We start from the raw sequence: 21,803 nt of genomic DNA, 5'->3' as shown, positions 1-21,803 counted from the left end.
AGGTTTTCGATCTATGGTTTTACCACTAGGAAGCATCAAGGCCACACTCAGATGACCTGAAATTTTCCCTGACTCACTCTTATAGTTCTCTCTTCACATTTCCACCTACCTGATTTTCAATCCCTTGGTGAAAAAGAAGAGCTTGGTCTGCATACTTTATTTTTAATAGAAACTCCACTGCTTCCTGAACTGCAGTATCATCCAGTTTCCAGTGCAAAGTCAAGGTTGTGTGTGTTGCTGGCCAGATGCATTGAAACTAACATTTGTTTGTGTGTGTTGCTGGCCAGATGCACTGAAACTAACATTTACCATCTCAAGATGCAGGTGAGGCTGTGGCAACCATAAAAACCATCAGGCCTACATCTGCAGTTCCATCTGTTCTCCCTCAACATCATGTGATAGACTGCTTCAGTTTCAAGGCAAGATCCCCACGCACTCCTCTCCTTCATATAAATGTTGGGACTTCCACCTATAAAAAGCCATGGCTTGATCATAGAATGAAACCAAGGGAAGACTGGCTTAGTGATCAGGTAACTGAAGTCTCATGTTTGCTGATGACCCTAATCTAAACTTTCTGACATGACTCTACTTGGTCATCATGAAGTTTCTACTTTTCTAGTGCCATGGCTCAACCAACAGATGAAATCAATTAGAAGTGGAGCACTGAATGAGGAATAAAGTGGTTTTCAAGGCAGCTTCAGGGTTTGTTTCCAAAAATTCCATTTACCAGTTCCTAACACAACACTTCTCACAATAATGGGCAAATACCAAGGTGCACTCTCAAGAGAAATGGAGGCAAATCTTTGGCTAAGAGCGCCTCAGCATCGCAGTTAATACACTCAAAGGCAAACTTTTCTGCCATCTAAATGGATTACTCAAAAAGAAAGTTCCCCTGAGCTCTTGATTCTTAGGGGGGAAAAAAAAAAAAAAACTGCCTTGCCAGATCACTACAGGACAGTAGGAGAACAACCTCCATCTTTCCCCTTTTAAATCCCTTAAGCAAACTTTGCACACACTCCCTTGGAGCAGCTGTTCAACATTTTATTAAAAGGGGAAACATTTTATTAAAGCGGTGGAACCAATCTCAATGTCCTTATTCTTTAATCATTTCAAACATACTTCTGTTTTCCCAAGTTCTTGAGATGCTAACCCTCCTGTCTGTCATGTCTGCTTACTTTCACCTCATCCTGAGATGTGTACTTGCGTGATCTGTAGTTTCTCATGGGAATGGGTATTTCAGTGGATGCTGTTTTCCCCAAGAGTCTTGGGCAGCCTGCACTGCAGAAGTGTCCCCACAGGTGAGGAGTTTCTGTTTGTCTGTGCTGAGCATAGCAGGGGGTTCACCCACGCGGAACAGTGGTGGGTGCTCATTTCTGAGCTGTGGGTTCTTGCAAAATGAAGGCAGGCCTGGAGCTCTCACGTCTTTCTTGGCTCCTGCCCCAGCCTCAAGCTGCTGCCCCAGCAACAACACCTTTCCTTTCAAGCCCAGTTGCATATTTTACACTTTGTTTTGATTTATGCAAAATTTCTCAGTTTGTAACAAGAGACGGAAATCCATACTCAGGCCACCGCACTGCTAGAACTTGACATCCAGACTCAACTTCTAACCAAGTGTTTTCGCTTTTTTATTTATGGAGGCAGAATTCACAAAATCCGTCAATCCTAAAGGAAATCAATCCTGAATACTCACTGGAAGGACTGATGCTGAAGCTGAGGCTCCAATACTTTGGCCACCTGATGTGAAGAGTCGACTCATTGGAAAAGACCCTGATGCTGGGAAAGATTGAAGGCAGGAGAAGGGGGCAACAGAGGATGAGATGGTTGGATGGCATCACTGACTCAATGGACATGAGTTTGAGCAAACTCGAGGAGACACTAAAGGACAGGGAAGCCTGGTGTGCTGCAGTCCATGGGATCACAAAGAGTTGGACACAACTTAATGACTGACCAACAACAGCAAAGAATTCACAAAACCTACAATTGACCATTTTAAAGTATACAATTCAGTGACATTTAGCACATTCCCAAAGTTTTATAACCATAACCTCATCCTAAAATATATCAACCCAAAAGGAAACCCTATACCCAATAAGCAGTCATTCTCCATTCTCCCCTCCCCCAATCCCCTGGCAACTACTAATCTGCTTCCTGTGTTTATGGACTTACCTATTCTAGATATTTCATATAAATGGAAGCATACCATATGTGACCTTTTGTGTCTGGCTTCTTTCACTTAGCTTAATGTTTTGAGGTTTGCCCAGATTGTAGCATGTACACTAATGGCCAAGAAGGACAGGAAAAGGTACTGAACACCATCAGTCATTAGGGAATGCACATCAAAGTCACAGTGAGACACCACTTCATACCCACTAGGAAGGCATACTGAAAACAAAACAAAAAATAAAATAGAGAATAACAGTGTTGGCAAGGATGTGGAGAAACTGGAACCTCACACACTGCTGGTAGAAATGGAAAGTATAAAGCTACTGTGTAAAACAATGTAGCCATTCCTCAACAAATTAAACATAAATTATCATATGACTCAATAGTTCCATTCTTATATATAGATATCCAAAAGAATTGAAAACAGCCCCTCGAACAAATATTTGTCCATAACAGCACTAATGTTCATAACAGCACTATGTAAAGTAGCCAAATGTGGAAACAATTCAAATATACATCAACTGGTGAACGCATAAAGTGTGGTTTAATGATACACTGGAATATTACCCCGCTGTAAAAAGAAATGAATACCGATACTTGCTACAACATAGATGAACTCTGAAGACATTAAGCTGGGTGAAAGAAGGACACACTAAGTGATGAAGATGAGGCAAAGAAGCCATGCGGGTCCCCTGGAAGCTGGGTGGGTGCCATAGCGAAGGGAGAAGGCAGAACTCATATTCCATCTGCACACACTCCACTCATCGGGCCTCAGATCCCAAAGCATACCCAGCTGCCTCACTTCCTACTAGAGCAAACACCCAACATGACAATCAAGCCAGCCTGCCTGGATGACTAGAAAACAAAAGTCTCCTCTCATTAAAACAATTTCCCACTTAAATTATCTACTTCTCTGGAGTAATCACAAATTTGTACCAAGTCAACTGCTACACAAGAAACAGAGGAACCAGAAGCAAAATCTTGTATAGGTTTTTTATTAATATATTTTCATTCAATTAGGAGAAGAAGTCAATGTTTACTGAATATCTAATGGGTACCAGGTACTGTGTCATAAAACATCTATTTATAATGTCTTGTATATTTATGAATTAAAGTTGAGTCTGCAGCTATGTTTAAAAGGGAGGAAGAGAAATTGAATCACATTTTTTCAACTGACATAATTAAATCCCAAAGCTCTGAGCATCAATTAGACACTAGAAATAAAATCTGATTATCTGAGACTCATTTCCATACAAACACTTTTATGAGTTGCCTAACCACGCATGGCCCTGAATTAGCCATCAACCAAAATGGATTTGTTTTTACCCAGCAACAAACAAACCTGGAACCCATTTACAAGTTTCCTATGAAGAAGCAGCCAGAGACCTTTTGTTTAATTGGCAATATAAGCATCTACATTATTAATGATAAGTTTATTTTCTTCTTAATATAGAAGTCTAAAGGCCATCCACACTGCAGCAAGTAACAAATGTGCATAAAGAGAACCTAAACAAACAGCATCCACTTTCTCTGTGGTCCAACGTTATGGGGAAATAGTTTCCAAGATTTGTGTGAGATTTTATGTTCACACAGAGACCTCTGCAATAGATCTGGGAGTGAAGTGCAGCTACTATGAACATCTTAACTCTATGAAAGTTGCTTCCAAAATGGTGATGCACTCTACGATAGATTAACAAACAGAAATTCAAGACCCAGCTCATTCACAGAGCCAAAAAGAAATCAAAAAGAACAGCTTGATTGTCTTACTTGTTTTCTCCCACCATGTACCTCCTAGGAGGCTGCCATCTTTTTTCATCTTAGTACCACAACAGCCTCCTTTGTTTCTTTCCAGGTAAATATTTTTGAAAGGAAACTTCAAAAATATTGCTTAAAACCCCTTCAAAGCTTCTTCCTGCCTTTGGAGAAAAGTCTAAACATCTTCACGTGGCTTACAAGGTCTGCATGATTTCAGCTCTTAAGAGTTAAGTATGTCTTACCATCAAATTATACATAAAGTTACACTTTAACTTCTATCTCCACCTCCTCTTTTCCCAGCTCACTTCTCTCATTCTTCAGGCTCAGCTCAAAAGGCACTTTTCAGGGAGGTCTGTTCTGACCCCTATACAGGTCCGTCTCCCAGGGCACCCAAAGAATCCTGAGGTTCCCATATTGTTAAGATCATGCACCACACCGTAATATAACCATAACTGTTCATGTTTAATGATTGTCTTTCCTGTTAGTCGATTACAACTCCCCAAGGGAAGGGATGCTGGTGTTGCTCACTGCTGCAGCTTTAGCCCCACCCAGGGCCTGTAGGGACACTGCAGACGAGGGTCACTGTAGAATTAGTAAATCATCTCCCACGATAACGTATTCTCATGAGGACTGGGGCCACCATTCTCAGACATTTGGGGCCATGTAAAGGATAATTGTACTAATATAATACAATTGAAATGGTTCTACTGAAAACTATCTGCATGAGGGGCTCTTAACCATTTCTGTGTACTGGACTCCTCTGCCTGTCAGAGAGGACTACAGACCTCTTCTTGGAATCATGTTTATAAATGCATAAAATAAGATGTATAAAATGCTAAAGAAACCCTTATATTTAAATACCATTATCAAATTATTTTAAAAATGTGTGATACAATAGTGAAGTGAAAGTTACTCAGTTGTGTCCAACTCTTTGCAACCCCATGGACTTATACAGTCCATGGAATTCTCCATGCCAGAATACTGGAGTGGGTAGCCTTTCCCTTCTCCAGAGGATCTTCCCAAGACAGGGATCGAATCCAGGTCTCCCACATTGCAGGCGGATTCTTTATCAGCTGAGCCACAAGGCAAGCCCAAGAATACTGAAGTGGGTAACCTCACCGTTCTCCAGCGAATCTTCCCAACCCAGGAATCGAACCGGGGTCTCCTGCAATGCAGGCGAATTCTTTACCAACTGAGCTATGAGGAAAACCCAATACGATAGTAAATATGCCTTTTTACTCTCTCATTAAATAAGAAGATCGAGGAACAGATCCAATAACCACCATAATTTCAAAGTGATGATAAGCACAAATGACATATTAAGATACTGTGACAACCATTACGTTGATATGAAGTTATCTATAATATTTATTGGTGAGAAAGACACAGTTACTGCTAATACTACTACGGCTACTGGCTCCACTCATGATTAGACAGGACACTAAAATTCAGTTAATGAAAACAAGTATGTAATTTTTACCATCTATGTTCATGGACCCCTAGAGAGATCTTCATGAAGGCCATGGAATTCCTTGCTTACCTCTCCTGCTGTGGGAGAGTATGGGTTACCCGCCCTCCACTCGTGGATCCATCCCCACATCTGTGCAGTGTGCATGAGTCTGTGTCTCTGGGCTGTTCTCAGGCAGCGGCCGAGCGTGGGGATGGGGGTACCAGGGCAGGCTCAGGCCTGTGTGGCAGAAGGGTCCTCTAGTGGGCAACTTGGGCTCAAGAATTCACAATCAGTCTGGCCAAAACCTCCTCAGAACTGAGCTGTCATCTGCATCCTTTCCTACCAGTCCTCGTTCCTTCCACCCCTCCTTTCACAGAAGTCAGACCTGCACTGGAGTCTGGAAGCTCTCCTAGCCCACTCCTGCCCCCTGCCCTTTATCCTTCCCAAGCAAACTCCCAGTAAATCTCTCATATGCATAATCCCATCTTGACTGCTTCTCAGAGGACCTGAACTAATGATCCCTTTTAATCTAAGAAAAAAGAAAGGCCAAGGTCACTGATTTTATTCAAAACTGATTATTCTGAAGATATCTGGGCATTTTACCAATACCTACTAGCTGATTTCAGAAACCATTATATTTAAATACCATTATCAAATAATTTTTTAAATTTGTGATACAATTGTAAATATGTCTTTTTACTCTCTCATTAAATAGGAAGACTGAGGAATGGATCCATGCTGCAGGGACCTCACCATAATTTCAAAGTAATGATGAGCATAAATGACATATTAAGATGCCTGTGACAACAATAATGTTGACATAAAACATGATTTTTTAAATAGAAAAATTTTAAGCCATTTTCCATAAACTCTTTGGCATCTAAAGGAAGGGCCATATGGGGTCAAGGCTGAGGACTAGCCTCCCTGAACAGAAGACAGTAGATCATCAAGGAGCCTGGAACAGGAGGAAGAGGGCTGAGATCTGCAGCCAGCACCGAGACTTTATTTAAACAATACAATTTGAAGTAAACACACTGTCAACCCCTCAGAATATCCTACTTTTCTCATTTTTGAGAGCACCTCTGACTCAATACTATGGAACGCGCCAGAACTCCACACACACAATAGAGAAGTTCACATACTGGATGGCTAGGTATACTTAGAACTTCAGAGAAGATGCTGAGAAAATAGGATTGTGGAAAGTAAATTTTAATGCAGAGATGAGAAAAAGACTATTTATAGCACAGAGCATGTCTCTTCCCCATGCTACCCTCTTTCCACAAAGGATTTCAGATATGATAACAAAAAAGGTACCATCAGTACCAAAATAGGAAAGAACACACCAAAAAAATGGAGGAGGAATGTAAATATGTACGTAACAATCAAGATGAGAGTAGTAAACACAAGGATGAAATTTCTAAGAGCTAATGGGGAGAAATACGTTCTTAGCACCCAACGTTGAAACCTGGAACATATTTTCTCACTGAAATCTTTTGGGTGCATTGGTTAGATTCTGTAGGACCCTTACAAGAAATTCTGCTTCTAGTATATTGTGAGCTAAACCAGTAGTTACAGTTGCTGCAGGGACCTCACCATTACAGATAACATGGCTTCTAAGGGGTAATGCCCTCTGCATTTCAAATCAATTTGGGGAAATGAAATCACTCAGAAATATCTCACGTCAGCCCATGTGATCAGATAAATGGTGCTATGGACTGAACTGTGTTCCCCGTAAAAGATATGTTGATGCACTAACTTCTAGTATTTTAGAATGTGACTTAATTGGAATTGTATATGTAAACAGTAAAATTAAAATAAGTCTGGGACTTCCCTGACAGTCCAATGGTTAAGACTTCACCTTCCAATTCAGGGGGTGCAGGTTCAACCCCTGGTTGGGGAGCTAGGATCCCACATACCTCATGGCCAAAAAAAAACTAAAACATAGAACAGAGGCAGTATTGTGACAGAGTCAATGAAGACTTTAAATATAGTCCACATCAAAAACAATCTTAGAAAAAACAGTCAAAATAGAGCAGGATGGACCCTTAATCCAATATAACTGGTGTCTTTGTAAGCAGAGGGGAGAGAAACAGAGAATACCATGTGAAAACAGAGACTCGTGGGGAAAACACGGTCATGGAACAATGACAGTGGATACAGGAGTGAGCATCTCCAAGTTAAGGAGTATCTCCAAGCTAAGGAACATCAAGGACTCCCCAGATCCCCAGAAACTAAGACAGAAGCACAGAACAGACTCCACTTAGAGCCTCAACGAGGAGTTCACCCTGCCGACACTATGATTTCTCCTACAGCCCCCAGAACTGTGAGGGTGTACATTTCTCTTAAGTCACCCAATGTACAGTTCTCTGTTAATGCAGCCCAAGGAAATGAAACCTCCCTGTCCAGCCTGCCTGCCTCTATCACCACCAAGTCCCTGATTTGTAAATCTCACTGTAAGGTACTGGGTTCCACGGGCCTTGAGTCCAGGTCAAAGGTGGATCAACAATTTTGGGAACTGGAACTCTGGTAGCAAAACTCAGCCTGCCAATGCTCTCTATGGACCTGAGTCTCCTCTTTGTTCTGAGGTAACAATTTGCATTGCTGAGACGATCTAGTTCAATTCTGGCCTCAATACATTACACTTAAATTGTACTTTTCTTCCAAGAATACTTATGAAAATTGCCTCATTAATTCTCACCACTCTCTTGTGCAGTAAGAACGGGACAAGCACTATTATCTCAATTTTGAAGATGAAGACACTGGATCCCAAGATCCCAGGACCATGAAGAATATTGAGAACATTTGGCCTCCAAAGAGGCCAAAACCTGTTGCTTCACAGAATCACCTGAGCAATACAGCAATAATACAGATCCACATACCCAGCTCAGAAGCTTCAGGACACAGCCCAAGAGTCTGTATTTCTGACAAGTTCCCCAAGGAATTTTTCTTTAATAACCTGACTAGCACGATTTGTGAACTGGCTTTTGGGAACCACTGATTGATCCTGTCTTTCTCAAGTTATCAGGAATATATGGCAGATCCCTTTTACAAGATAAGAATTCTTATGATCCTCCAGTGCTAATAAATTATTTTTATCCTAGTGTTACTTAAATAACTACAACCCTAAGACTAGATATAAACCCCTAACCCTGAGAGCTCTTTTATGAGACTATAAAACCACAACGAACTCACAAATTAAACACAGTTCCAATAAAATCTACATCGACACCACCAGTGGCTACGTGGCTGCTGCGCCGACTGCTGCAGGACCGGCCCCTGACAGCCCGGCAGGCTCGGACTCCACCCTCCTCCCCTCTGCTCTCCACGAGCCACTGCCGGCCTGCCTCCCTGCAGCCTGCCTGCCTCAATGTCACGGCCTTCACTGCATGAGAACGTGACCATAAACACAATGCAATCACGCGGCACGCTCAGCTCTAAGGAATCACCCGAATAATCCAAAATATGCTTGCCTGATGGATGTGCATTCGCATCCAAATGCAAGCACAAGATTTAAATTTTCTCACAGTGAACTCGTGGATCTGCTTTTGATAAACATGAATCTAACCCACCTGCCTTCTTTTCGACAGAGTCAGAACTCAGTGGATGTGGGCTTTGATTTCTTTAGTGATAGTTAACACTATATTGTGCTCACTATACAGTAGACACACATTCTAAACCTTTTGTATGAGCTAACTTGTTTACTCCTCATATCAGCTATGTAAAGTGGGTACAACTATTACCTCCGCTGTGCAGAACTGGGCAAGAAAGAGGAAGTAATTTGCCCAAGATCACACAGCTCATCAGGGCCAGACCTGGGATTCGAACCCACGAAGTCTGGCTCCAGAGCCTGTGCTCTTCACCACTAATTACATATACCTTCAAGTTAACGTATTCATATCCCAAGACTAACAGTAGAGTCTGACTTCTCTCTACTCCCAGCTAGGAGGAACCTGAGGCACTGGTTCCAGGCTGGAATGAGTTGCACTTCCTAGGAGCCTGGGTGAGACGTGGGAGGCTGCACTGCATACAGACAGAAACAAAGGGCCTCGGGGACTCACCAAGTCAAAAGGCCAGGCAACCCACCCGAAGAGGCATCCACCCAGACAAGCTGGGTAAAGCAGGAAAACTGGGTGAATAACAAGAGGGTGGAAACCAAGGGAACCAGATGAGTGAGAGGGTCTGCAGCAGACCGAGACAGAACTTAGAAATATTCTCCAAGGAGAAAAGGCCTTGAATGTGACAGGGAGGAAGATATTAAAGTTGCCCTATTTTTGGCTTCACTAGAATCCTGCACAAAAGAACCCAAGTCAGCTGAGTATGAACTTATACATGTTGCCCAGGAGGACCCCGCGTAAGAGAGGTAAAGGTGACACTCGGATCTCCGGAGAGCTGTCACAAAAGCTCACAGCAGGAAAAACCCAAGACTCCCTCCTCAAGTGCATCTTTGATCTTGTCATCTGCCAGGTGTTTAAATGAACTTTCCTAACTAATACTTAACTTCTCACACTCTAAAAATATAAAGACATCAGGCTACATCTAGTTGCTATGGACTCAACGTCAGATGAAGCAAAAAGATTAAATCACACACTTTTCATAAACCTTATTTGGACATAATTAGTAGGAGGCTGTCTTAAAGGAAAACTGAGTTTGTATGGTGACGATAAAAGATATCCGTGTAATACTGACCAATACGGCTTTATCCTGCCCTTCAAATTATCTGAATGTTCACCTTGGCCATCAGCACTTCATGCCTGTCTGCTTCTGGAGAGATCTTGGCACTTCTTTTAATAGAAGGGCAATTTTCTTGAAGGGAACAACAAAAACCAAAAAAAAAAATCACAAGGAGAATGTTGCAAATGAGAAGAACTGAAAGAAAATAAAAGGAATGTGAAAGCATAATATGCAAGAGAAGGAACAGGAGAGAGATGTATGACACATGAAAGCTACAGACGGGAAAGCAAAGCAGTCTTCTTAAGTGACTGATTGACATTGAGTAAGGAGAGAGAAGGTCATTCAAATGCAATTTGGAAATGCTTTGTGCCCATAATTAAACCTTTTACCTCATAAATAAGAAAATCAACCCATTGGACTTTTGATCAAAATAGCAAGAAGCCTCACTGATGAGAAAGAAACTGAAGGAAAATCAAAGGAAAACTGTGTCACAGAGAACAGATGATCTTTCACTGCTGCAAGATATACGTACTTGTTTCTGAACTACAAAAAAAATGTCATAATCATAGATACTCACATTTCACTTTTTTTTTTTTTTCAAAGAGCTCTTTCCTCATCTGTGTCAGCAGTAAGTTTTAGGTCTGATGGTTTCGCATCAAAAGTAGCATTTATTTTATGGTACAAAGTAGAAGCAAAGATGTAGATCCAGAGGAAGCAATGTTTTTAACCTGATAAACCTACATAGATTTTCTGTTTTGACTCAATTTAACAATTTATTAAGCTTCCTCTGAGAGCAGGCACTTGCTGGAGGATGAATAGAGATAACTAAGACCTAGTCTCTGCCTTCAGACAGCGTCTATCTCACAGGCAAGACCTTGTGAGGATGAATAACACAAGTGGTTAAGCCCCTATGATGGCAAGGGCTGCTGTCAGAAATAATGAGGGAAGGCACTAATTAAGGGGTGTTTTTACTACTGCCGAAGCTCAGGGACAGCGCTCAGTTCCCTCTGAGGATATTCAAGGATGATGATTCAGTAACATGAGGTGTAACAGAGTAAGCTCACCATTCCAACAGCATAAGCACCTTCACTGCAGCTCTAAAGAAGAAAAACAACACTTATTTTAAGTCTCAACTGCTGAGTTCTGATCCTGAATCCGAGTTTGTTCCCCTTATGATTCAAAGTTCCCATGGCTTGGAGAGTAAGTGATTCTACCCAGAGGTATTTTGGGGAAATGCTTTTGCATCCATCTAGGTCCTCACATAGATCATCAAAAGAACCGAACTGAACCTGGATTTCAGAGTAATTTGTCTACATCTCCAGTCCCACAGCATGACATTCACTTTCTTACTGTTGGCTGCAAGTGGAGCACTTTTCAGATGGCTTTTTCCTCTGTGTTTTGATTCTCCAACTGGCAAGGTAACTGCGGTTAGTACAACACTGTCTAACCCTGCAGATGTAGTAACATGGGGAAGAGGGGAGACAAAGTAGACCCTCCTCCAAAGTCTGTGGAGGCTGAAGGAGACTTTTTGAACCTTGAGAACAAATGTATGGACACCAAGGGGGAAGCGGGGGTGAGATGAATGGAGAGATTGGGATTGACACATATACAGTACTGACACTATTTATAAAACAGATAACTATGAGAACCTACTGTGTAGCTCAGGAACACTACTCTACGCCCTGTGATAACCTAAATGGAAACGAAATCCAAAAGAGAGGGGCTATATGTATACGTGGGGCTTCCCTGGTGGCTTAGACAGTAAAGAATCTGCCTGCAGTGCAGAAGACCCAGGTTTGATCCCTAGGTTGGGAAGATCCCCTGGAGAAGGGGATGGCTACCCACTCCAGTATTCTTGCCTGGAAAATTCCACGGACAGTGAAGTCTGGTGGGCTACAGTCCATGGGGTCTCAAAGAGTCAGACATACTGAGCAACACTGTCACTGTCATATGTATACATGTAGCTGATTCACTTTGCTGTACAGTAGAAATTAACACAACATTGTAAAGCAACCATATTCCAATAAAATTAATTTTAAAATATATGCACAGAAACAAACTCACTATAAAAACTAAATATTAATAGGGGCATGTATTAGTAAAATGATACCAACCAAAGCCATTGAAACGGATGATCATGTAGGAATGAATACAGAGAAATATAGAAGACAAAGAATAAAGTGAATAAACAGATAAATATACAATAAAACAGGAGTCAGCCTGTATGAAAGCTGATGTTAATTCATTTCCATGAATACAGAAGGAAAATTAATTTGAATCTTTGACCTTGAGTTAAACAATCAAATAAAACAAAATCTATAGTGGTCACTTTAAAAAAAATTAAGCTCTAGGCTGCTTCACTTGCATTCAGCTCAGTCCAAGCAAGTCCAGGAAGGACCACATTCCTCAAAGCCCTATCTTACAGTATTCAAAATGTGCCTTCCTCTTTCTCCAGCCATTGGATCTGGGTGGAGCCAGTGGCAAAGAGATCAACCATGTGAGTGACTGCATTCTCCCACAGTGAGCAGCTGATCAAGGAAGAACATAAGGGGCTTCGCTGATGGCTCAGTGGTAAAGAATCCACTTGTCAGTGAAGGAGACAGGGGTTCAATCCCTGGTCCAGGAAGATCCCACATACCACGGAGCAACTAAGCCCCTGCACCACAGAGACTAAGCCTGTGCCCGAGAGCCTGGGAGCCACAACTACTGAAGGCCACGTGCCCTAGACAGCCCGTGCTCCACACAGGAAGCCACCACAATGAGATCTATGTGCCACCACTGAGAGTAGCCTCTGATCTTCACAACTAGAGGAAAAGCTCGAGTAGCAATGAAGAACCAGCACAGCCAAAAAGAAATCAATAAATTTTTTTTTAAAAAAAGGAAAAATGTAAGCAGAGCAGGCATAGACACTGAGGCCTGCAGTCACTCCTGGGGCAACAGTCCTGGGGGCGAGGGAACGAGCTGCCCAGCAGAGTAACCAGAGAAAGAAGAGCTCAGCTGTTTGTCCACTCTCATTTTGGGCTGGAGCCCACTTCTTTCTTTTGCTTTGGTTTCACTGTTTTTTTCTTCAAAATTATGATTACAAGCATACATACACACAAAATATGAAACTTACCACCTTAAACCGTTTTTAAATGTACAGTTCAACAGTGTTACACATATTCTGATTGTTGTGACAATGGATCTCCAGAACTTTTTCATCTTCCAAAACTGAAATCTCTACCCGTTAAACAATAGCTCCTCACTTCCATCTCTCCTTAGCCTCTGGCAGCCACCTGTTCTGGTTTTTTCATTATAAAGAGTCTACTTAGAAGGAGGGAACAGAGCCAGGTAAAGTGGCATTAAGCTCCTCCACTTTATAATGACGTCATGTCACAAACAGCAATGAACTAGGAATGAAGGACATTCATTAAGGATAATTTTACAAATAAAGGAAAGATTCTTTCATTGTTCTTTGTATACTATAAAGTCAGGCAGCATCTCTTTCAGGAATGCAACTTTGGCTGATCAGACACCCAAAAGGGTCCAAAGTTCTCTTTGGAAAGAGACGGTTATTGTATCTAATAATATTTATCCCTGTGCTCCTGCCAATGATCTTCAGCAATGCAAAATCTGTGGCAGCTCAGCAAATAAATAATGCAGTTTGAAGAGCAGCACTAAAAGATGATGGTAAAACTAACCAAATCCATGTTGAGGGCCAATTGATGACTTCAGAAGATATCAAATTAATCAAATAGCCCTGCAAAAAAAAAGAGTCATATATTTTCAGCAGCAGCTTCACGCTCCCCAGGATGGGCCTGGCAAGAAAGCCAACAGATGCCACAAAACTTAGATAAGAGTCACCCTTACCAGAGGGATGCACTCATTCTACTGTCTATACATTCTAGAATGTCACTGGTCCAGAACAAGACTAAGTATTCAACTGATGTAATGTCCACACAACTAAAATTATTAAAAGTTATAGTTCCACCAAAGAAAAAAAAAGTAACTGTACCTGCAGAGCTAATATATTCCTATGGATAACATTGATGGAATAGAGGAAACTCTTTAGCACAACTTTTGATAAAATGGGTCATCATTTGTTACAACAATCGATGTCCTTTTCAGTTCAGGGCATCACCATTCTGGATTTAAATACTCTTTCTCCAAATTCAAGGGGCTTCCCTGGTGGCTCAGACAGTAAAGAATCTGCCCACAATGTGGGAGACCCAGGTTCAAACCCTGGGTCGGGAAGATCCCATGGGGAGGTACACGGCAACCCACTCCAGTATTCTTGCCTGGAGAATTCCATGGACAGAGGAGCCTGACAGGTTACAGTCACAAAGCCTGGAGTCACAGAGTTGAACACAACCGAGTGACTAACACTTTCACTTTCTCTGAATTCAGCATACTCCTTTGGCCTCTGGAGGTCCATCTTGGCTTCTCCCTTGGTCTTCAGCCTTCCTTCACTCTACATCAGTAGACAAGGTGACACTGCCTATTGCTTCCACCCAACTGAGTTTCTTAGAGCAGTCTTTTTTTTTTTTCCATTTATTTTTATTAGTTGGAGGCTAATTACTTTACAATATTGTAGTAGTTTTTGTCATACATTGACATGAATCAGCCATGGATTTACATGTATTCCCCATCCCGATCCCCCCTCCCACCTCCCTCTCTACCCAATCCCTCTGGGTCTTCCCAGTGCACCAGCCCCAAGCACTTGTCTCATGCATCCAACCTAGGCACGTGATCTGTTTCACCATAGATAATATACATGTTTCGATGCTGTTCTCTCGAAACATCCTACCCTCGCCTTCTCCCACAGAGTCCAAAAGTCTGTTCTGTACATCTGTGTCTTAGAGCAGTCTTTAAAAGACATCCTAGGCTTGACTGGATCCCAGGGACGGAGGAGCCTGGTGGGCTGCCATCTATGGGGTCGCACAGAGTCAGACACGACTGCAGTGACTTAGCAGCAGCAGCAGGCTTGACTACTGAGTTAACAACTCAAAATTAAACACACTAAAAGAAAGAGAAAATTTTAGAATATTGTAAGCCTGAATGTTCAAAAAACAATGTTCAACTTCTCTATTTTATTCCAGCCCACTATCAAAGTTCTGACACACTGCCTTAAAAGTTCTCTGCTCCCTCAACTGCCCTGACCTTATCCCAGGCTTTGGTCATCTCCCACTCAGGTTATTCCCAGCACCTTTCCAGATACAAACCAAGCTCCAGCCAGACTAGGCCCAGTGTCATCTGCTCCCCTGATCCCAGTTTCTCTAACTCTCATTTTCTCCATAACACTTTTGGTCATCCTTATATCAGCTAACTGTGCTTACTGGCTGCCAGCTCTGTGCCGAGTATTCTGCACACACACCATGCAGTTCTCAGAACAACTCTACTCCCGTCCCCATTTCACAAAAGGAAGCTGAGCAAGTGCTAGGTCCCTGGGACCTTTCTACAGATACTTGACATGCACTATCTCTTTTTTTAATATTTTTAATTGAAGGATAATTGCTTTACAGAATTTTGCTGTTTTTTGTCAAACCTCAACATGAATCAGCCATAGGTATACAAATATTGGTTCAAGAGGGAGGGGATATATGTAAACCTATGGCTGATTCATGTTGAGGTTTGACAGAAAACAACAAAATCCTGTAATTATCCTTCAATTAAAAAATAAATTTTAAAAATAAATAAGAGGGAGGGGATATGATTTCAGAGCTTTTCATCCCAGAATTATCAGACCTGTTGTTGGTTGGTTTGCCTGCCTCTCAGCTGCATTTGCTCAACCACTCTCCCACCTTGAAACAGTCCTTTCCTTCGGCTTCTGTGACATCACGCTTCCCCTTACCTCTCAGTTTACTTTTCCTCAGTCTCCTTTGTGGGTTTGACAGACTCTATCTCATCTTTGGACTACTAAAGCTTCCCCAGGTCCCGTTCCAGGTCATTATCCTTCTCCCTTTAAACTTGCTCCCTAGGTAATATCATCTACTCCCCTGGCATCAGTTACCATCCAGTGCTGACGACTTCAAAATGGATAGCTCCAGCTCAGTTTCTCCTCTAAACTCCAGATAAACCTCTCCTTCAAGGGCTTTTCATGAACCCAAAATTTAACCAGTAATCTCTCCCCCTCTCCACAACATACTCTATCCCTAACTCAGCTCATACCCTGGTCGTCCGCATCTCAGTAATGACACCATCATCCACCCAACTGCATCAGCCACAAACCTATGGGTCATCTTTAGTACTTTTTATCCCTCTCTCCCAAAATCCAACAGCCATGAAGACTTTTTGATTCTCTCTCTTAAATCCTTCTGAACCCATCCATTTTCCTTCCTGTCCCAGCAAAGCCAGCCTCCTTCTTGCCCAGTTGACTGCAGCAAACTCCTCGCTGGCTTCCCAGCATCTGCTCCTGCTCCCCTTTACTCCACGGCCACTGCTTGTACAGAATCCCTACAATACATTCCACAGCCAGAGCAATGCCTTCAGAACTCAAATAGCACATCAGAACCCTTCTATGGCATCCCACTGCTCACAGGATAAAATCCCAGATCCTTAACCTGGGCAGCAAGGTCTTGTAGAGTCTGGTCTGTGTCAGGTTCACTAGCCTTTCTCTGCTTCCTCTTAACTCCAGGACACGTGCCTTCTTCCAGGTCCTCAAATACTTCTTCCTGCCTCTAACCTGAACAATTCAGTTTGCTTCACCTGATATACTCCTTTCTTAGCCCATACTCCCTATTTCCTATACATCTGAATTCATAAACACATGGCCACAGGAAGCCTTGTCTGATCCTCCTCAGGTCAGGACCCCTGCTGTAAGATCTCTGGCTACCTAATCTCCTTATGGTCTTAATCACAACAGTAATTTAAAGACTGGTGATTGCTTGATTAGTGTCTATTCCCTTCCCTCCCACTAAAATGTAGGTGTTGAGAGGGCAGTTACTGTGTCTGGGAGCACGCTGTGTTGTCTCTGGCATTGCAGGAGTCTCACCTAAGTTTCCATAAATTTAGTTAGTTAAGAATGTTGACATGTGTTACAGGTCACATCAGTCACCATCCTCAGGCGACAACCATGCAACGTGTCTTTGTGTAATGATTTTCACTTTTGTGTTGTACATTGTTATAAATATGTTATCATATGCTAGACTGTAAATTCTAGAGAGTCAAAAAGGTTTAGTTTCTTAAGAGTTGGGATAATAAGAAATTAATACTGAGACTTAACACCCCATGAAGGATGGAACCAAGAAGGTCTGGTGTGAATGATCACACAAACCAATTCACTTCTCATGTGGAGACTGGCAGCACATAGATTCTACAGCATTATCAAGGCCACTTTCCACTCCTCTCAGTGTCTACATCAGCCAGCAGAGTGATGAGAAAGATTTTTGAAGCCATTTTGAAAGATTTTGAAGCTATAGTGAAATGTGCAATGGAGGGTTAGTTACCTATCAGGTTAATATATATATTGCTTCTTGATTATATAACATCCAAGGACATTCTTTTTTTTTCCTAAGACAATTAGGGAGGAATGTCACTTGCCAGTAAAGCCATCAAGGCCTGAAGTACTATATACAGTGTGTTTGTGACAGTTCAAACACGAAAATACACACTTAAAACTTAGATAAAAATATAATTTTTCATGACTCACCACTTATGTCCTTTTATTTCATTTGGGTCTGGCCCAGGACAACCAAACACACTCGTTACTTTCCATCTGTCCTGAGTCAGACCATGAACGCACCCTCACCCTTTGACCTGGATTTCAAGAACTGCACAGACCACACTGCCACCGCTATATGGGAAATGTGATGGAAGCCTAGTGATTTCCACTGAAAGGTGGCTTGACTTCCTGGAGTCCCGAGGATGCTCAAGCCATGTGCTGAGGCATACCTTGATGGAGAGGGAAATAAAGCAGCAAGAAAAAGTATTTCCAGTGGGATCCTCTACGAGGCTACATTTTCTCTCATGTATTAATTCTGATGGAGAAAGCAACAAAACATGTCCCAGGTCAAATAGATATACTTGCTACTTGGAACAAAACAAGTATTCAGTTAAACTTGTCACTCATTCATTTAAAAAATCATTTAAGGGCTTGTGAAATACATGATATACTACCAATGATGCTCAGTCGTGTCCGACTCTTTGTGACCCTTTGGACTGTAGCCCACCAGGCTCCTCTGTCCATGGGATTTCCCAGGCCAGAATACTGGAGTGGGTAGCCATTTTCTCCTCCAGGAGATCTTCCCAACCCAGGGATCAAACCCACATCTCCTGTATCTCCTACACTGCAGGTGGATTCTTTTACCTGCTGAGCCATCAGGGAAGCCTGAAATGCATGATAGTATGTTAAATTCATAGGAGAGAGTGAGGTGAAATAAATAGGACTCTTGCCTGCATTTCAGGATCTCACCATCTTAAAGGGATCATATATGCAAATAACCTGAATATGAGGCAATTACCTCATATTTAATTAATAGGAGCAGAGCATCTTTAAAGTGCTATGTTAATAGGAAACATTCGTTACATCCTTGCTCAAAGCCTGAGCCACAGACCAGCATCACTGCATCCCGTGGGAACTTGTTAGAAATGCAGAATCTCAGGGGCCACTGCACAGATTCTACTACATCAGAATCTGCACTTTAACCAGATCCCCAGTGATTCAAATGCTCCATAAAATCTGGAGAAGCACTGCTTTGCATTATTTGGTGCTCAGTCACTGCCCACCAGTAACAACATGATGGATGTCGGCTTCAAAACAGGGACTCAGATTTTTATAGAATAAATGCTTAACACGCTGTTTCTAAAGTGAATCTCTGAGGGCTTTGTTTTAGAATTTAAATGTACAAAATGTGATTCCAAGGCTCAGCAAACTGTATGGCCCTGCATTTTAATATCCTGTGAGTACTCAGACCCTTGCCTGAAACTCTAAAGGACTTAAAATTACAGCTCTACTCAGAGAGGTGAGAATATTTTCTTTCAAAGCTTCATATGTATCAGGTTGACCTTGTAGAAGCCACTGGAGGAGATGGAAACTTTTATCCAGATATTCAACCTGATGATAAAAAACTTCTAGAGGGAATGTCACTGGAGGGAACTAAGATGGGATTCTTCCCAGCTCCAGAGCTGCTGAGTCACAAAATCATAAACTATGAGCATAGGAAAAAGCGCAGAGGTTATTCTCTCAGTTCTGCTTCCCTCCCAGAGAAAATCAGTCTGCGGTACTTCATATCTACAGTTTCTTCTTCCAATGAGCTCCCAGGGATCACAATTATCAAACAACCAATCAGCCAACCCAGAAATATTTTTTGATCTTCTGATACCTGCAAAGTGCTATAGGGACAGAAAGATAAACTTGTCCCCTTACAAAGCTCATAGTTTCATGAGATGAAATAAAAGCTCCTAACAAAATTGCAAGAGTTGTTTGTCATGAGATGCACAGTGAAGAGATGCTTAAAAAAGAAAGAGATCCCTCGAGATAAGAGGTCAGGCAAGGCTTCCCGGCACTGGAAGGAACCTTGGAGTTCATCAATCCCAGGTTCTTCCTTCCTGCTAAGGAAACTGAAGTGCAAGGGGTTAGGCACTTTAGCCAGTCATGATGCAAGTCTCCAGAGGAAACACAGTGAGAAGTCCAGGTCCTGGTCAACAACTTACCACACACACAGCCCTCAGCACCGCTGGCTTCCTGGACTCGAGCTCTGTGGCAAAGTGTTGGTTGTCCACCAAAATCCATTCCCCCTTCTGTAATGACAGAGCCGTATCTGGGCATGTGCTGCCCAGAAGCCCTGATTTTCTATTATTTTGCACTTAGAGTTGGCTCTGTGACTAAGTTGTAGCCAATGAAATATCAGTCAAAGTGACATATGTGACTCTGGGGCCCAGAAGTGCCTCCTTCACACTCTCCTTCCCCTTCTCACCAACTGCATCCCCAACACCAACAGCATCCTACTGGATTCAGAGCAGCCACTTAAAAAAAGGAATCTGTAGACTTCCCTGATGGTCCAGTGGCTAAGATTCCGCACTCCCAATGCAGGGGGCCCAGGTTCAACCCCTGGTCAGGGAACTAGATTCCACATGCCACAACTAAGAGTTCATGTGCCACAACTAAAGACCTGAAACAGCCAAATAAATAGGTAACTAAATATTTTTCTAAAAAATGAACCTGCATGCCTGACATCTGCGGAAAAGCCTAACAACCTGGGATGCACACTTTGGACTTTCAAGTAAGAAAGAAATAACCTTCTCTATTTTTTAAGCCAGTGGATTATCTGGGGATATTTTTGCTGTAAAAGTCCAGCCTTAGCCTAAGCAATATAGACTATAATCAATATAACATAACCAAAGTGGGGTTCAATTAAATGGTATAAAAGCTGTAATAAGAAGTCTGATAGTTTCCTACTTAAGAAGTAGCTTATGGTTACCAAAGGGGAATAGGGATGAGGGGGAAATAAATTCGGAGTTGGTGATTAGCAGATACAAACTACTATATATAAAATAGATAAACAAGAACCTACGGTACAGCACAGGGAACTATATTCAGTGTCCTGTAATAAACCATAATGGAGAGCTTCACTGGCAGTCCAATGGTTAAGAATTCACCTTGCAATGCCAGAGACACCAGTTTGATCCCTTCTCCGGAAACATCCTACATGCCGTGGGAAAACTAGGCCCATGTGCCAAAACTACTTAGCCTATGCTCTGCAGCCTACAGGCCACAACTACTGAAGCCCACACACCCTAGAGCCCACGCTCTGCAACAAAAGAAGCCACTCCAATGAGAAGGCCACACACCACAACTAGAGAGTAGCCCCCACTCTCCGCAACTAGAGAAAGCCCTCATGCAGCAACAAAGACGAGCACAACCATGAAAGTGACAGTCACTCAGTTGTGTCTGACTCTTTGCGACCCCATGGACTATACAGTACATGGAATTCTCCAGGCCAGAATGCTGGAGTGGATAGCCTTTCCCTCCTCCAAGTTATCTTCCCAACCCAGGTCTCCTGCATTGCAGGCAGATTCTTTACCAGCTGAGCCACCAGAGAAGCCCAGAACAACCATAAATAAATAAATAAACATTTGTTTAAAAACCATAATGGAAAAGAATTATACACACACACACACACATGCTGTTGCTTAAGTTGTGTCCAATTCTCTTGAGAACCCACAGACTGTAGCCCGACAGGCTCCGCTGTTCATGGGATTTCCCAGGCAAGAATACTGGAGTGGGTTGCCATTTCCTTCCCCAGGGGATCTTCCCAACCCAGGGATCAAATGTCTCCAGCATTGGCAGGTGGATTCTTCACCACTGAACCACCCGGGAAGCCAAATATATATATATATGACTTATTTTACTGTACACTAGAAACTAACATAATATTGTACATCAACTATATGTCAAAAAAATTTTTTAAAAATAGAAAAGTATCACTTTGTATTAGCTCAGTTCCTGTATGTGTGTGTGTTGATAGACAGGGACAAGTGAATAAAATAAGTGCAGCAGCTAGATGTGGTGACCAGAAACACTGGACCAAAAGATAAGAGAGCTGGGATTTTTCACAAGTTATAGCTCTGGCTAAGCTATTTAGCTTCTCAAAGTCTGTGTCCTCTAGCGGAAAATGCACTACCTGAACCAGATGATTGTTAAAGAAACAGCTCTAGCAGTCTGCAGCACTACCACCTATAGGAACAATCTTTTACTCTCAGATCTGAACTGAGCAGAAGACCTCACTGGAGAAATAAGGGTTGAGCAGGTCTAAAGACATAACATAGTACAAGAGTTAAAATAAGA

General features: G+C 42.2%; 1 protein-coding gene and 1 non-coding gene across 3 annotated transcripts in view; one reads left to right on the top strand and one right to left on the bottom strand.

The window, feature by feature from the left end:
* ARMH4 (armadillo like helical domain containing 4) overlaps positions 1-21,803 on the bottom strand; it is a 139,339-nt gene that overhangs the window by 27,761 nt on the left and 89,775 nt on the right. The gene's annotated exons all lie outside the window — the stretch shown is intronic.
* Positions 20,006-20,078, top strand: TRNAG-CCC (transfer RNA glycine (anticodon CCC)). Its single transcript has one exon. It is a non-coding gene; the product is annotated as a tRNA-Gly (tRNA).

The sequence above is a fragment of the Dama dama genome, chromosome 12 (assembly GCF_033118175.1).
Source record: "Dama dama isolate Ldn47 chromosome 12, ASM3311817v1, whole genome shotgun sequence".
Classification (NCBI taxonomy): Eukaryota; Metazoa; Chordata; class Mammalia; order Artiodactyla; family Cervidae; genus Dama; species Dama dama.
The sequence above is the reverse complement of the archived record's forward strand: the minus strand, read 5'-3'. Positions and strand labels throughout refer to the sequence as shown.